This window comes from Dipodomys spectabilis, unplaced genomic scaffold (genome assembly GCF_019054845.1).
Source record: "Dipodomys spectabilis isolate Male_0828 unplaced genomic scaffold, ASM1905484v1 ptg000365l, whole genome shotgun sequence".
NCBI lineage: Eukaryota > Metazoa > Chordata > Mammalia > Rodentia > Heteromyidae > Dipodomys > Dipodomys spectabilis.
In genome coordinates this window covers 8,512,481-8,530,270 of record NW_024871042.1, presented here as the reverse complement: position 1 = coordinate 8,530,270, position 17,790 = coordinate 8,512,481, and positions in this window count along the sequence as shown.

Genomic DNA, 17,790 nt, shown 5'->3' with positions numbered 1-17,790 from the left:
TCATATCTAAAATATACCTGGAACTCAAAAAATTAAATCCCCCAACAACAAATCCTCAAAGAAACAACTGCCCAATAAATAACTGGGCTAAAGACTTAAAGAGAAACTTCTCTGAAGAGGAAAGAAGGATGGCCAATAGACACATGAAGAAATATTCAACCTCTCTAGCGATCAAAGAAATGCAAATCAAAACAACATTGAGATAGCACCTCACCCCAGTTAGAATGGCTATAATCAAGAACTCTAATAACAACAGATGCTGGAGGGGATGTGGACAGAAGGGAACCCTACTGCATTGTTGGTGGGAGTGTAAACTTGTTCAACCACTTTGGAAAGTAGTATGGAGGTTCCTCAAAAGACTCCACATAGAGCTCCCCTATGACCCAGCAATCCCACTTTTGGGCATTTACCCAAATGTTCACAAACAAGACCACACTAAAGCTATCAGAATGACTATGTTTAATACAGCCTTATTTACCATTGCTAAGATATGGAACCAATCCAGATGCCCCTCAGTAGATGAATGGATCAAGAAAATGTGGTATATATACACAATGGAATTCTAAGCCTCCATCAGAAGGAATGACATTGCCTCATTTGTTAGGAAATGGAAAGACTTGGAAAAAATTCTATTAAGTGAAGTAAGCCAGGCCCAAAGAAACATAGGTGCCATGGTTTCCCTTATTTGCAATATCTAGTATATGTCCGAGTCAAGCAGAAAACGTCAGATAAGTTGATGTTAGGGAAATGAACCCTAAGATATGTATTCAAATGTTTTTTTCTTTCATGCGATTGTTTCTAACACATTTATAAGATTATTTCTTTGTTGCTTTGTATGTCCCTCCCCCACGGTATAACACTGCTTTCGCTGTATTTGATGTCAGTATAATTTGTGGAGGGAAAGGGAAAAACAAACAGTTTAAATAGGGATACAGGTGGACCCATTGTAACAATGAGATGTACAAGTTGTTATGTCGAAAACGAACTTTACAGCTTTGGTAGGGAGGGGAAGGAGGGTTGGGTGGAGGTGCGGGGGGAGGATGGAATGGAAAGGGGAAACAAAGGAGGAGCCTACAATGCTTGATAAGAAATGTACTCATTATCTTGTTCATGTAATTGTAACCCCTCTGTACAGTATTTTCACAATAAAAAAATTACACACACATTAAAAAAAATGAAAAAGCTAAGGGACAGAACCCATGACCCCTGAATTCAAGCCAAAGTACCTGCACAAACATACACAAACACAAGAAAGAAAGAAAAGACAGAAACACAGAAAAGGTGAGCATATATTTGAAATGTGAATATATTTCCATTTATGGGACTTATGCATATACTTTTGCATTTTCTTAATGACCACATTGATGCTATATGAATCAATTGTTGGAAAGAATGTGGAGCAAATTCTGTCTATAGACCTCAGAACCAGGTATGAAGCAAATTCTGAGATACTCCCAATATAAATTTGAATTAGTATAACTATTTGAAAACACACTTGAGCACATGGATCGAGTCAGAATTTATGACACAGAAGCTCTAATCCAGAAATACATGTTTTCAACAAGGTAAGTAAAATAATTCTTGTAGAGCCATGTCTGTAATAATAAGACATTAAGAAATTTCATGAAAGACTCTCAATAGTAGAGTGGACAAATGTGGTTTGGCATGCTTATTCAGTAGAATACTGTAAAATAATGACAAAGCACTTCACTGCTAATATATCAATTAGATCAACTTCACAGATAAAATATTAGGGAAAATGAACAGGCACAAAGGAGTGTATAATGTGTGGTTCCATTTGTATAAAGTCAAAAGGAGACAAAATGAATTCCTTATGACAGTGCCCAAGTAGAAGGAGGATGTGAGGGTTGGGGAGAGCTCCTGTAAATCTTGATCTGGGTGCAAGTTATCTCATCTGTATGTTATACTTGGCCATAGTGAGATATTAAGCATGCAATACAGAGTCTCAACAGGTATCACTTTCTTTTAACTGTGGGCCTACAACCTTCCTACTTCTGATTTTCCTTCAACAGGACCAGGTCTCGAGTAAGCAACCGAAGAAACAGATTCCTTCAAAAGATTTGAGAAATTTTAAAAACAACATTGATTAGAAAAATGAAAAAATAATGGTAACTTTCAACTGGAGCCTTGATAAAGTTCCATAAGAATACCTCTCATTTAGCCAGGACTGGTGGATCATCCTATTATCCTAGCTACTCAAGAGGCAAGAGGCTGAGGTCTGAGGATTGCAGTTCAAAGGCAGCCCAGGCTGAGACTCATAACTAATTAACCACCAAAAAGTTGGAAGTCGAGCTGTGGCTCAAATAACAGAGTGTCTGCTTGGAACAAGAAAGCTATGGGACAGCACCTAGGCCCAAAGTTCAAGCCCCTGTACTGGCACACACACTCAAAGAACATTTTTCCCATGATATTCCATAATTATCCTTACCCTAAGTGTTAAATCATCCTTTTTCTGATGGGAAAAAAGGTATAGATAACTATAATCCATAATAAATACAATGTATAATGAGTACAATTTGGCCACATGCGCTAGCAAAATGAAAAAAAAATCAAATTAGATAATAAAATAGAATCTAGATCTATGCTATTTGCAGCCAGCACCCCCAGGATACAATTATATGAAAGAGTTGAAAGAAGATAATAGGATAAGTCATACTGAGAAATTATTAACCAGAAGAAATATCAAACAAAATGCAGTTAAGACAGAAACATTAATACTGATAGGAAGGGCTTAAACACAGTGGAAAATATTAATTTGTCAAAAGTATGCATGTGTCTAAATGAAGTAGACTCAAGATGTAAAAGGAAAATGGACAGAACTTTGAGGAAAAATCTTCCATTAGTCTGTATGATTCCAGTGACTATTTACATTAATTATAGGTTAGGCAGACAACTTAACTAGTAAGAACATGGAACTTGGACAACAGAGTCCACAACCTTGACCTACCACCCTCTAGCTAGGTACAATTTCACCTTCTCTTTCAATCTTTCATGTTTCTATAACATAGAAGTGACTCGTTAGAACTACAGGTACAAAATTCAAAATAAAATTATTAGCAAATTTAACCAAATCATTTCTAATGAAGACATTAAATTGGGTTTGTTCAAAACAGGACAGGAAGATCTATTATTAGACGTTACCAATAGTCATTTAGCACATTAAAACTATAAGAAAAGAAGTCATCAGAGTATATTTCAGGATAATGGTAAAAGCAACACAAAAAGAGAGGCATTCTTGGGAAACTTTTATATAAGATCCAGGTGACAGACACAATTATTTTTATTTTGCCAATCTACATAATAAATGAACAACTGAAAATATTTAATATTTTCTCACAAAAAATAGTTAAACATAGAAATAGAAGGTAAAATTTCTAACCTAAGGGTAACAAGGATCTATTAGGGACAAAACAAAACAAAACAGAACTAGAATGAACATTAGCATCCTAAATGGGGAACGAGAAAAGAGTATATGTGAACATTAGGACCAAGATCTGGATGCCCAGGAACAGCAAAGCTGTCAATGAAAGCCCAGCCTAGAAACTAGCCACACCCCTCTATTAGGAGGGATGGAAGAAACTGTAATGTTGGTATCTTACATACTGGGATATCAATATGATCCAGCTATGGATTAGTGATACACATCAACACACATACATCCTAACTATGAAGCAATAAGTACAACAGGCTTAGTCACAGATATAGATATAAACACAGGAAATTAGTGGGTAATAGTGGTGGATATAATACCCCAGAAAACAGGCAATTCTAGCTATAACTGCTCTGTTGAACAGCTCCCATGCAAAACCACCATAACTTGTGAAAGAAAAGTTATAAAACTACTCAAAATCTTTGGAAACTGTCCAAATGGCATGTAGCGCATAAAGAAGAATCAATTTAGGAAAATGCAGCCATAATTTACAATGCATATTCTACAAAATTAAGAAACTATAGGGGAGGATTTGGGTTGGGAGAGATGGGGGAGAATAATGAAAGAGGTTGAGATGCATTGCATTCACAAACTGCTTTGTTGAGTAAGAACTCCTTTGTAGAACTACTTAAAGATATTAAAAAGATTAATAAAAAATTTGGTGAGCACAGTACGTGTGGGCACTTTAGATCACAGCAGGACCTCCTCTGAGACTTGTCTTATTTCCAACAGAGTGACAGAAACTCTGGACTGGGTGGTGCAGCTGAAAGCCCTAGTAATAGCAAAATTGGCTGCACCTGGGCTGGCTGAGTGCATCAGCAATTTACTCATTTTTTTTCAAAGACTGGTATTTGTTGTCCTGGAATACCATGATTTCAGTCAGAATGTTTCTTGAGCATGAACCTTCTGCTGGAAGTTGCAAATGACAAGCTCCCCATAGCTTCTTGGGCTCAGTGCTGGCATTGCCCTTGACCCGTGGGACTGCAAAGAATGGTTCACGGAGAACAGGGTCTCTTGCCATGGATTGTAGGAAATCCATGGATTTCCTACAAAGTCCAGCCACTGTGGACTTTGAAACGAGTGAAATACCTGAATAAACTATCTAGTTTCACTTTAAAAAGTTTTGTAAGAAGCATCAATATAAAGCCTAACAATGTATTAGTCACTTCTACAGCTCTGATGTGTGGATCTCCATGATCACAGCTGCCTGTGTTACTTTGCTGGGCTTCAGAGCCACCTTTATTGCAACCACAAACCATTTGGGCTTGCAGCAGTGTCTGATAGGTAACTTTTAGACATCCAAAGGTCAACAACTCATGCCTCAGATAATGTTCATGTTGCCATTTTCTGAATATGCTTCCTATAAAGAGTCAAGATATATGATTCATGCACAGACCATGGATTACCTTTAGTCATCTTTTCCAAGGCTTAAATCTTTATCCTGTGAATGCTCTTCAGTCTTCACACTTGGTCATTTTGTGAATGAGCTCTTGTAAAACCCAACCTTTCCACTGGGCACCAGTGGCTCACACCTCTAATCCTAGCTACATAGGATACTGATATTTGAGGACTGCAATTTGAAGCCAGCCTGGGCAGGAAAGTCTGTGAGACTCTTATCTCCAACTAAGTACCAACCCCCTCCCCCCAGAAGTGAATATATGGATCAAGAGGTCGAATGCTAGCCTTAAGCAAAAAAGCCCAGGTATAGTGCTCAGGCCCTGAGCTCAAGACCCAGGACCAGCACACACACACAAGTGTGTTCAACACATACACACTCACCAAAAATACCCCAAAGCTATCTTTTCCATTCTGTCACAGCCTTGCTTGTTTACAATTGCTACTAGATGAAAGTAACAGATAAAAGTTTGCCACAAAAATAACAAATTAAAAAAGTGTTGCATGTGGAGTTGTGATGACATGCCAAATGGGAGAATGATGGATTTAAGTAGGGATCTATTTGTGTAAATGAAGTTGGAATGTGTTAATAGGCTTCTGTGGCCTCTAATAACTTGTGTCTTAAATGTCAGCGATTAAGGAGAATCTGCAGAAATGCTACTAATCCAAGTATAATTTCAGCTGAAGTTATATGCTTTACTGTGATAGTTCAAGTAATTTCAGGCTGCCCTTATGAATTGATTACATCAATTTACTTCGAGCCAGATTCCCAGTGGCACCAACACAGTACTAGAGACCAGTGTGAGTTTTTTTTAAATCCTTCCTCTTGATATAATAATTGTGATTCTTGGGCTTTGGAAATTTGTTTTGTAGTTAGGTCTCATCACTTTCTCTCTCATTTTAGAAGTGAGGACAAGTATCAACTCAGATGTTTTCACATACTCTGAACATCTTTGTCCAAGATGGTCTACTGCTATGAGGCTCCCAGGGAGGAACATGCCAGGGACAACTCTTCACCCTGTAGGGTCCAGGGAACATAGTGCACATTCCAGACAATTCCCAGTGAGCATTAGATATCTCCAACAACTGAGACTCCACCCATCAGACACATCAACTACAGAGAACAAGACAACAAAACAAAGGAAAAATCTCTACCTAGAAATCACCAGTGGCAGGTGACAGGCTAATGAGTATTAGCAATTTTCTTGGTAGAGAATGAAAGAAATCATTATTGGTGAGAAAGGAGCCAATGGAGACTTATCAAAGGGAAGTGAATGAGAAAATGCATCAGGATCTGAGGAATGCAATTAGAAGCCTGCTCCAGCAAGAAAATTTGTGAGACACTCATCTCCAGTCAACCACCCTCCCAAAAGCCAGAAGTAGAGGTGCTGCTTAAGTGGTAGAACACAATCTTGGGCAAAAAAGCTAAGGGAGCCGGGTGCTAGTGGCTCATGCCTTTAATCCTAGCTACTCAGGGGGCTGAGATCTGAGGATCCAGGTTCAAGGCCAGTCCAAGCAGGAAAGTCTGTGAAACTTATCTCCAATAAACCACTCAGAAAACCGGAAGTGGTGCTGTGGCTCAAGTGGTAGAGTGCTAGCCTTGAGCTGAAGCGCTGAGGGACAGCACCCATGCCCAGAGTTCAAGCCCCACAATGACAAAAAAAAGCTAAGGGACAGTGCCTAGGCCCTCAGTTTACCCCATTGCTCACAAAAATAGAGAGAGAGAGAGAGAGAGAGAGAGAGAGAGAGAGAGAGAGAGAGAGAGGGAGAGAGAGGGAGAGGGAGAGAGAGAGAAATAAAAAGAAAAGGAAAAAAGTAGGCTTTGGGGACTTAGGTCGTAGTTAATAGAAAATATTATGGTATTTTTCTGAAATTTTGATATCTGTATTATCTGCAGGCTTTTTTTCTTTTACTACTTGAATTCTGGTCTTGGGTGCTGTCCCTGAGCTCCTTTTTGCTCAAGACTCCCAGCTTTTTCTGTGATTAATTAGATATAAGAATCTCATGGACTTTCCTGCCCAGCCTGGCTTTGAACTGCAATCCTCAGATCTCATCCTTCTAAGTAGCTACAATTACAGGGATGAACCACCAGTCCCTGGCTTTATCATTTGTGTTGTTATTGTTTGTTGGGTTGTTTTTTGTTTTTGTCAGTCATGGGGCTTGAACTCTGGGCCTGGGTGCTGTCCTGAGCTCTTCAGCTCAAGGCGAGTGCTCTACCACTTGAGCTACAGTGCCACTCCCAGTTTTCTGGTGGTTAATTGGAGATAAAAGTCTCAAGACCTTTCTGCCAGGTCTGGCTTTGAACTGTAATCCTCAGATCTCAGCTTCCTGAGTAGCTAGGTTACAGGCATGAGCCATTGGTACCCAGTTTTCTGTAGGCTTTTGAGATGTACAATTCATTTCTTTCTTTTTTTCTTTTTTTATTGTGAAAATACTGTACAGAGGGGTTACAATTACATGGGCAAGATAATGAGTACATTTCTTATCAAGCATTATAGCCTCCTACTTTGTTTCCCCTTCCCATCCCTTCCCATCCTCCCCCTGCCCCCACCCAACCCTCCTCCCTCCTCCCACCCCCCCCCCCGTACAATTCATTTCTTTTTACATTTTATTTAAAATATTCTATCCTTAAAGAGGAAATGGGAAAATTAGAGACATTAGAGATATGTCAAGTTCCATAAAATCTGAGCCCTGCTCTGGCTTTCAAACTGTTATTTTGCTAATTAATGACATTAGATATGAAATAAAATGCAACCAAAGTAACCTACTATTGACTTCCACCATCAGATTATAAATAATACCTATTAGCACGAAAAAATAGAGAAAAAAATCTTAGTTGAATTGATACCTTAACATATAACTCATGAAAATGTGTATGAATGTGTATTTCCTAGGGAAATTTCCTAGGGAACCTGAAACAGAGATTATGTCTCCACACTTCAGGTTTAAAGCCTCTACTGGGCATCCTTTGCCCATAAGGTAGAAAGTGGACCTTGAGGTTACCTGTCCACATGCCTCCCAGATGGAGACTCAGCACCTGAGGCCAACGTCCTCTCCTCAGGCCTGGCCTCAACCACTCCTTGTTAGGTTGTCTCAAGAATGGGGTTCCCACATATTGTTCTCTGTATTTCCCCAAATATTGTTCTCTGCATTTCCCCACATATTGATCCCTACATTTTCCCCTTGTAGGACAACCACTCCTTCTGGCCTAGTGCTTCTATGATCAAAGAGGGATTCCAATTATTTTGAGGTGTTCCAGGGCATAAAACCAGCCTTTCTTCCTAACTCCAACTCAGCCTCATTTATCTATTTCCCGGCAGGATCTCAGGAACAGATAGGAAGCCCATCAATTACTTTAAATACTTGGTGAACACAGCAGGATAGAAATAACTGAAATCAGAGTGAATGTGAGCCCCAGTTTCCACCTCTCTGTAGAGATAAGGAACTGAGGCCCTGCCTGGCTTCTGGTGAGCAGTCCTGAACTAGACCAGAATCTACCCTAATAGAGGAAGCTCTTGGCCTCTGTTATGTAGCAGAATCCATCCTTCTCAGGGACTTTGTTCCTTAGCCTGTAGATGTTAGAGGAAACTCTCATTGGTGAAGTTGGAGGGTCTTGGATAGCTGGCTGACTAGAATATAATGCAGACCAGAATGCAGGCACCTATGCATTAATGAAGTCTGCACACCAAGAGCCCTGGTGTATGCACTGTATGGGGATTCTTGGTCTCTGGTCCCAATACATGTGATTTTCTGTATTTCCGATGGAGATATGCTGTTAGCCCTCTATATCTGTGGATTTTGTATATGTGGATTCAACCAATGTGGACTGAAAGTATTAGAAAAAAATTATATCTGTATGTGACATGTAAAGACTTTTTACCTTGTCATTGTCCCTTAAACAATATAATATTCCAACTATTACATAACATTACTTGTGTTAGGTAATCATACTCACATAGAAAGCATATATGTACTGGAGGATGTGAATAGGTTGTATGCAAATACTAAGCCATCTTATATAAGGGACTTGAGCAGCCAACACTTTCCATGACCTTGAGGATTTCCAGTGCCCTTGAAGAACTCCTTTATATAAGTCCTGGAATCTCTCCCTGCAGATGCTAAGGGACAACTGTAGTTGTATTTGACTTGGGTGGACTTCTCTTCCAGAATGTTGGCAGATCACTAGAAAAATCCCAAATCATGATTCCCTCCAACAAAAGTAGTCCTGGGATATTCAGTGGTTCCCATACTTACCAAATCCAGTTAAATTGTGTGTGACATGTCAGTATTGTCTGATTCTCAATGAAATCATGTGAGAATGGCCATCTGACACTCTTTACCAGGGAGGGCATAGGCAGAGACCAGTTGTCCCTTGAGTTGAGCCCTGCCTGCCCACTGGGATGTTCTCCTGGGCTTTTGCATTAGGCATGGATGATAGCCTGCTGGATGTGACTGTGTGCCTTAACCCTGTGTGTTGTCCCAATGGCTGGCACCATCCTACCTAGCATCAACAGGCTTTTAGAGCCTGTTTCTACCTAGAGGTAGGCATAGCATTAACCCCTGTTCTACTTCTTATGGATAAAGCTCTAAGCTTCATGAATTAATAACAGAACCAGGCTCCCAGACTGGAGGTTAACATTTGACAAACTAAGTTACTGAGAGAGAATCATGGCACAGAACATCTGTTTGGGAGACATTAGGTCTAGTCCATAGCATAAAATTTTGGTAAAGACTTAACAGACATATTTTAAATAGCAGTAATAATGATTAGCTGTGATTTTCTGAGAGCTTTATGCACCTCAGTTTGACATTTCTTGAGACAGTCCAAGAATGCTATCAGTTTCTGCATGCTCTGAGACTCCTGAGTGTCTACAAGGGCCATCCTTCCCTGTCTCTGAAAGGTTGAGCTTTCTTTCTTTTTATGATTTTTTTGTACTGTACAAAGGGGTTACAGTTACATGAACAAGGTAATGAGTATATTTCTTATCAAGCATTGTTGCCTCTTCCTGTGTTTTTCCCCTACCATCCCTTCCCTCCCACCTCTACAACTATACTAGCCCCACCCCCACCCCCTTACCCCCCCCCTAATTTTAAAGTTCATTTTTCAACATAGGTTGAGCTTTCTTTACAGGCTTCAACCTAAGCCATGGATCACGACTGAGGGAAAAACTGGACTCAATATGGAGAGATGTGCAAAACTGTAAAACAAAAATCACTCTTCTCCTTTCATTAATTATGGAAAATGCAGCAATGTAGTAGCTATATGTCGCTAAATGTAGCTATGTGGTGTTTATGTTCCCATGTAATGAGTCTGATATTGCTGAATTAAGATGGATTAATATATGCTTAAAGTGTTTCTCAGTTTTCATTGTGAATATAGTACATATTGACTGTTACGTTGAGCAGTATTTACCAATGCTATTGGATGTTCTCAGTAATTGTTAAGAGTAGGAAGGGTGCAGATCTGCAATGACTGGGAGCTGATGCCCTATCTGTTCTAAGCTCACTGAGCACCTGGCTTCTTGTTTGGTCTCCTTCACCTGAGATGCTTCTGAAGCAAGTGAAGGTACAGTTAATGCACCCCAGCTATTATTATTGTCCTTTGTTCATGTTACTTGCCAGTGAGGTGGCTCCTGTTTTGTTGAAAAAAATAAAAAGGAAACTGAGGCCCCGAGAATGGAACAGACGCCCAAGGTCATTAACAGGAACGGAAGGAGCTGAGATTCCATCCGCCCTTTATTTTTCTCCAAAGGCATTGCCAGACCACCACTGTATAAGTTCCAGTGTCTCCCTAATCTGTGTACCTTCACCCAGAATTGTTGAATTATGTTCATACTGTGGATCATGTTTTACCACATACACGCAGGCACTTGGTAAATAATGTGAAACTGAGCTCTGATTAAAGAGCACATCTGAAATGATTCCAGGAACTTAAACATATCCTAGGTGGTATTTTTTTATAACACACACTTCAGTTAGCTGTTTGCAAGATATTTAAAATCAGGGCTGAGCGATGGAGGATTAAGAATGTGAACTGAGAGTGGGAGATTAGATTTGTGTGCTACTAAATGGAATATGAAACTGAAAAGTTATTTAAGGACATGGAACCTCTACAAAATAAAATAACAGCATCAATACTGGATGGAATGCCAAGTTTTGTCTGCAGAAATTTGGAGAGATGAGAAGCAAACCATAGAATGAAATATCTATTTTCCATCACTAAAGGCATATTGATTACTTACAGAGTAAATCAGTGTCCTCATGTAGAAATCAGATGATATACTATCTCGTTCACAGTATAGCTGTGAGGATGACTTTACTTAAGCTGTGAATTCCTTCTTACATGGCCCTGATGGGCTAGCACATGTGAATAATTATGAGTATTTATCTGAATGGCATTTGTGGGAATATGCGTAGCTCTGCAAAGCTATGGACCTGAACATACTTATTCTAATATTTGTATATACATAAATAAGCATGTGATTTCAGGTGACACTGGAGGATAACACTTTGATCCAGGGGGCTAGCAGAGGAGACACATGTAAAGTGACATCCTTAAAGCCAACATCTTGGAGGAGCTCTTACATCAGTCATTAAGGGGAAAACTCAGGCTAGGCATGTCAACTAGTGATATGTGCTTATCTAGCATGGGCAAGGTCTAGGTTCAATCCCTATAACTGTAAAAAGCAAAGCAAAACCAACAAAAGTCCATGGTACTGAGGGCTTGGCGAACTAGGTAGGTGCTGGAGATTCACTCATGCTTAAGACATACATAGTCATGACTTTTGCCATTGTGGGACCCATCACCCAGTAAATGTCTCCAAAGGGTGGCAAACTCTAGGGAAGAAAGTGGTGAGATTAGTAAAAGATGCTCCAGTAAGTAAAGACACTTCTTGATTGTTTTTGTGACTAATGGTACTGCTTGAAGTGCATGTCCATTAAAGGATGAGAGAGTACCTCTAATGTAAGCATCCTTCCTGAGCCTGAAGTAGCAGCCATGCACATGTATTCAATATCTAAGACCTTCCTGATGCTGTGTTATTGCAAGGATCATGATAGCAGAATCACAGGGCCTGTTCAGATGGACATCTTTGACATTCTCAGTCCCTTGCTTGAGCTTATTTCCCTACACAGCCTTACTCTGCCTCTCCTGGGGGAGAAGCCCAGGATTAACCAAGGTGTTTGGATTCACAAGGTCCTTGTTTGTTCTCCCTCCCATCTCTTTCCTGCAATCCAAACTTTATTTTCCATGTTCACATGGAAGGAGCTTCTACTTACAACTCATGTTTTCATGTCATGTTTTAGATTTTTTTTTTTTTACTAACAAAGGCTTTCCTTGTGTGAGCTGTATAAAAGGATATCTGAGATTTAGAAAACTCATTTCTCTGTGCACAATTTTGCCTCCAATTGTCACTAGCCTAGAAACTTCAGAAAATAATTCTATTTCACAGCGAAAGTTATTTTGACTGGACATATTTTTATCCTGCAACAATGAAACACATCCATTCTATGGCTGTACACCATAACACATTTTAAGTAAGGCAAAAGGAAAATATACATGTATTAATAGCTTTGTCAATAGTGTAGCTGTTACTAAAATAGTTGAAAATTGACTAAATGAAACTCAAAGGATGTAAAATCACATAGAAACAAATTCAACACATGAAGGAAGAAAAATGGGTCAAACAAGACTACAGGAATAGCTTGCAAATTTTAGAGAACAAATGTGGAAATGGCTTTAGAAATATATAGAACAAAGGTACTATATCCTACAAAGAGTGAACAACAAATAGATCCTACAAAGATTAGGGTTCCAAAAAAGCCTCCAGTCTCTTCCTCCAGAACTTGAATTATCAAATCGAGCTGGACAAGCTGTGTGTGTATATAAGCAGAGTCCAGGGCTCTGTACAAGGCATAGGGATTATTGCCATTGGATGCCTTGAGTTCCAACTTTTGCTTTGACCTGCAAGCTTGGTGACACTAAAACAGTCTCTCTTCCCTTCTGAGATGCCACATCTCTATCTGTGCCCCTCTAAAATGTTTTTTTATGGGAATGGACAAGGATCATGAGAAAATCCTTTCTAATTTCCAAATACCTTCAGTCAACCAAACCATTAGGATTATGACATATCCCAAAGAATGAAAATATACCAGTTGAGCATACCAAAATGAAAAATGCGAAATCCCAAGTATTCCAAAATCCACACCTTTTTCAAAGTCAGTATAACATTTGCAGGTGGAAGATTCACACCTGACTTCATGTGAGAGGTTATGATCAAAACATAGAGGTGCTGAAAATATATAAAATTTCTTTCAGTATATATAGAAAGTGTATTTCAGTTTTAGGCCCTAGGTCTAAACTCCAGATGTTCCATTTATCAAGTCTGGTCACTTTCCCCTCTATACCAAATAAAGAGCTGGTGACAGAAAGAGAAAGTAGGTTTATTACATGGCAGAGACAGCTATAGGAAGAAGAGAAGAGAGTTCTTCAGTCTCTTTCAAACCTTCTTTGCAGTAGAAATATGACATTTAGGTTTAAACAAAGAATTTGGGCAGAGGGTGAAAAGTATGCACAATGATTGGACAGTGTTGGTTAAAGGATGGCCTGGCTGGTCATTTATGGGGAGGGGGGGAAGCAGAGACTCTCACTGTCATGATTTAAGAGGAGAGATGTGGGTGGGATAAGAAAATCATTGTTTTCTGGTGGGGTGGAAATAATCTGTCTTGGGGAGTCCTTGCTGGTCCTTTCTTTGCAAAGTTTCCATGGAAGCTGTTATCAGTCACATCAGTCTTGTTTTATATTTCTTCTGGATTTCAAGGTGGCTACAAGGTGAACTGCTCAGAGCAAAGACATACAAGAACAGAGGAAGGGATGAAAGCAATTTAAGTACTTGTTGCTTTTAAACTTGAGTCTCATCATAAGATAACCACCTTGTATTACTTCAGAAATTTGAAAAAAATCAAAGTTTCAAAACATTTCTGGTCCCAAGATTTCGGATATGGGATCCTCAACCTGTACTTCTGTTTGGATCAAGGAGAAGATTTAGTAGCACTAGCCCAGTTTCTCTTTAGGACTGTAAACCGATCGGCACATCAAGATGCTTCTGAGATGTGACAGAAAAAGTGATGTAGCAGCCAAGGCTCTTGTTAAGACATAAGCTCAGAACGTCACCAACCCCTATTCGAGGATGCTAGAAGTTGTTAATTGTAAAAGGAGAAAATTTACCCTTAAAAATTTTTGGTGACTGGAATAAGGATACAGGTTGATCCATTGTAACAATGAGAAGTAGAAGACACTATGTTGAAAACAAACTTTACAGCTTCTGTAGGGAGAGGGAGAAGTTAGGGAGGTGGGGAAGGAAGGGATGGTAAGGGGAAAACAAAGGAGGGGGTAACAATGCTCAATAGGAAGTGTACTCATTACCTTTCTCATGTAACTGTAACCCCTCTGTACAGTATCTTTACAATAAAAATATATATTAAAAAGTTTGGTGGCAGTGGGGATTGAACTCAGGGTCTCATGTTTGCTAGCCAGAGGAACTACCACTTGATTCATGCCCCTAGACTTTTTGCTTTTATCATTTTTGAGATAGGGTCTTACTTATTTTTTTATTATTTTATTTTATTTTTTTGTGAACATACTGTACAGAGGGGTTACAATTACATGGGCAAGATAGTGAGTACATTTCTTATCAAGCATTGCAGCCTCCTTCTTTGTTTACCCTTCACATCCCTTCCCAGCCTCCCCCCCCCACCCAATCCTCCCCGCCCCCATCAAAGTTGTAAAGTTTGTTTTCGCATGACAACTTGTACTTCTCATTGTTGCAACGGGTCCACCTGTATCCATAAACGACTTGTTTTTCCCCTTCTCTTCCACAAATTATACCGACATCAAATATAGTGAAAGCAGGGATTATATTGTGGGGGAGGGACATACAAAGCAACAAAGAAATCATCTTATAAATGCGTTAGAAACAAATGCATGAAAGAAAAAAAAACATTTAAATACATATCTAAGGGTTCATTTTCCTAACATTACATTATCTGACCTTTTCTGCTTGACTCATACATATACTAGATATTGCAAATATCTAGTATGTTTCTTTGGGCTTGGCTTACTTCACTTAATATAAGTTTTTCCAAGGTTTTCCATTTCCTAACAAATGAGGCAATGTCATTCTTTCTGATGGAGGCTTAGAATTCCATTGTGTATATATACTACATTTTCTGGATCCATTCATCTACTGAGGGGCATCTGGGTTGGTTCCAGATCTTAGCTATGGTAAACAATGCTGCAATAAACATAGTTGTGCTGGTAGTTTTAGTGTGGTCTTGTTTGTAAACATTTGGGTAAATGCCCAAAAGTGGGACTGCTGGGTCATAGGGGAGCTCTATGTGGAGTCTTTTGAGGAACCTCCATACTACTTTCCAAAGTGGTTGAACAAGTTTACATTCCCACCAACAATGAAGTAAGGTTCCCTCTGTCCACATCCCCTCCAGCATCTGTTGTTGTTAGAGTTCTTGATTTTTGCCATTCTAACTGGGGTGAGGTGGTACCTCAATGTTGTTTTGATTTGCATTTCTTTTATGGCTAGGGAGGTTGAGCATTTCTTCATGTGTCTATTGGCCATCCTTCTTTCTTCTTCAGAGAAGTTTCTCTTTAAGTCTTTAGCCCACTTATTTATTGGGCAGTTATTTCTTTTGAGGATTTGTTGTTGGGGGATTTAATTTTTTGAGTTCCAGGTATATTTTAGATAGGAGACCCTTGTCCATTGTATGGCTAGTGAAGATCTTCTCCCAATCCATGGGCTTTCTATTGATCTTGCTAGCTATGTCCTTTGCCATGCAGAAGCTCTGCAGCTTCATGCAGTCCCATTTGTCCAACCTTTCTTTGATTTGTTGTGTTTCTGGGTCTCTATTAAGAAAATTTTGGCCTGCGCCAAGTAGACCTAGGGTTTCTCCTATTGCATCTTGTAATGTTTTCAGAGTGTCTGCTTTGACTCCGAGGTCTTTGATCCATTTGGAGTTGATTCTGGTGCAAGGTGATATATAAGGATCTAGCTTTAGTTTTCTACAAGGCTGTCTTTCTTCCATTCTATTGTTTTAGCTCCCTTATTGAAGATTATATGGCTATAGTTCTGTAGGTTCATTTCTGGGTTTTCATTTCTATTCCATTGGTCCTGAGGTCTGTTCTTATGCCAGTACCAAGCTGTTTTGATTACTATGGCTTTATAGTAGAGTTTGAAATTTGGTATTGATATTCCTCCAGCAGTGTTCTTTCTATTGAGAAGCGTTTTTGCTATTCGGGGTCTTTTATTGTTCCATATGAATTTTTGGATTGCCTCTTCTATTTCCTTGAAGAATGAGGGTGGAATTTTGATAAGTGTCGCATTGAATTTGTAGATAGCCTTGGGAAGTATTGCCATTTTCACGATGTTAATCTTTCCAATCCAGGAGCATGGGAGGTTTAGTGTCTTACTTCTTATCTGAACTACAATCATGCAGCAGGGATGACAGGAGTATGTTACTATGCTCAGATAAGATCTCACGAACATTTTTTGCCTGGACTTACCTCAATGTGTGATCCTTCTGATCTCAGCCTCCCAAGTTGTGAGAATTAGCCACTGCATTCATCTCTAAGAACATTTATTTTAATCAATTAATTTATCCTTAAGTAGTTGTACAAAGGGGTTGCAGTTCAACATGTAAGCTTGTTATGTTTTACAAATAAGACAAAAAGATAATAGTGGCTGAGACTGCCACAATTTAAAATCAAGATGTGATGAAAACAGAGAAAAGACTAGAGATGTGGAGGCAATCATGCTGCTCTGTCAGAGCCATAGTCTGGGAGTGCGTTTCAGCGTGAGCCGCAAGTTGAGTTGATCCGAGGACCAGAGCTCATCATCCACTGAGTGGTCTGAAACAGAGGACAGAGCAAGGTCACTATGAGTGTATCAATGTGCAGTGAGAGGAGTCAGTATGCAGTGCTTACCAAAAGCAATGGAAATAGTATCTGCTGTAGTTGAAAATCTTTACCATGTGTAGGTAGTTCCGCCAGTAAGGAAGCAATAGAAAAAAGAGGAGAATACCATGAAGAGCTACCTTGAACCCTCAGAATTCTGACAAAGTACCACTATTGATGATTTTGCTCATAAAGTTGTATGCCAGCCAGTTATTGATGGCTCATGCCTGCAACTCTAGCTAATCAAGAGGGTGACGGAAGGGATGAGGTTGATCAAGATACATTGTACTCATAAATTGATACGTTGAACGGAAGTGACTACTTAACGGAAGTACAACTACTTAAAGATAATAATAAAAATTTTAAGCTGTGTGCCAGTCATTGTTCCAGGTTCTGACTGCAACTGAGTCGGTGTGAAATATTCACACTTTACAAAAATGATATATCTGAAAAGTCAATCAGACATGAATGAATATCTTATGATGATTAATTAAAACAATTTCTTTATACAGTTCTCCAAATCCCATAGCCCTTTACAATCCATCACTGCTGGGGCGTGGAGTAGTACATGGAAGTCAGTGAAGGCAGAGAAGCCAGGTCTGGAGGCTGGGTTTCCTATAACTTTCTCATGGCTGCTGGCCCCCAGGTGTTAGCAGAATATATACTCCAATTTGTTTCCAGTGTAGTCGGGGTTGCCTTCCTTCTTAGTCTTCTATAACTAACACTATTGATCTCTGGATCGCATCCTTCCCAGTAAATCAGTAAGGATTTTTGACATGGATAAAAATGTAACCTCTATATTGTCAATGGGATTCTAGACTCTCCAGAACAATGAAGAATCCACGGTAAGATGCCCTCATGATTTCCCACTTCACAAATCAACTCAGTTCTTAAAATGGTCTCTTATTTTGCAAAAGACTTTTCATCCAGAGCCAAATCCCAAGTATGTTCACATGTACTTAAAATGGCACAGTTTTCTTAA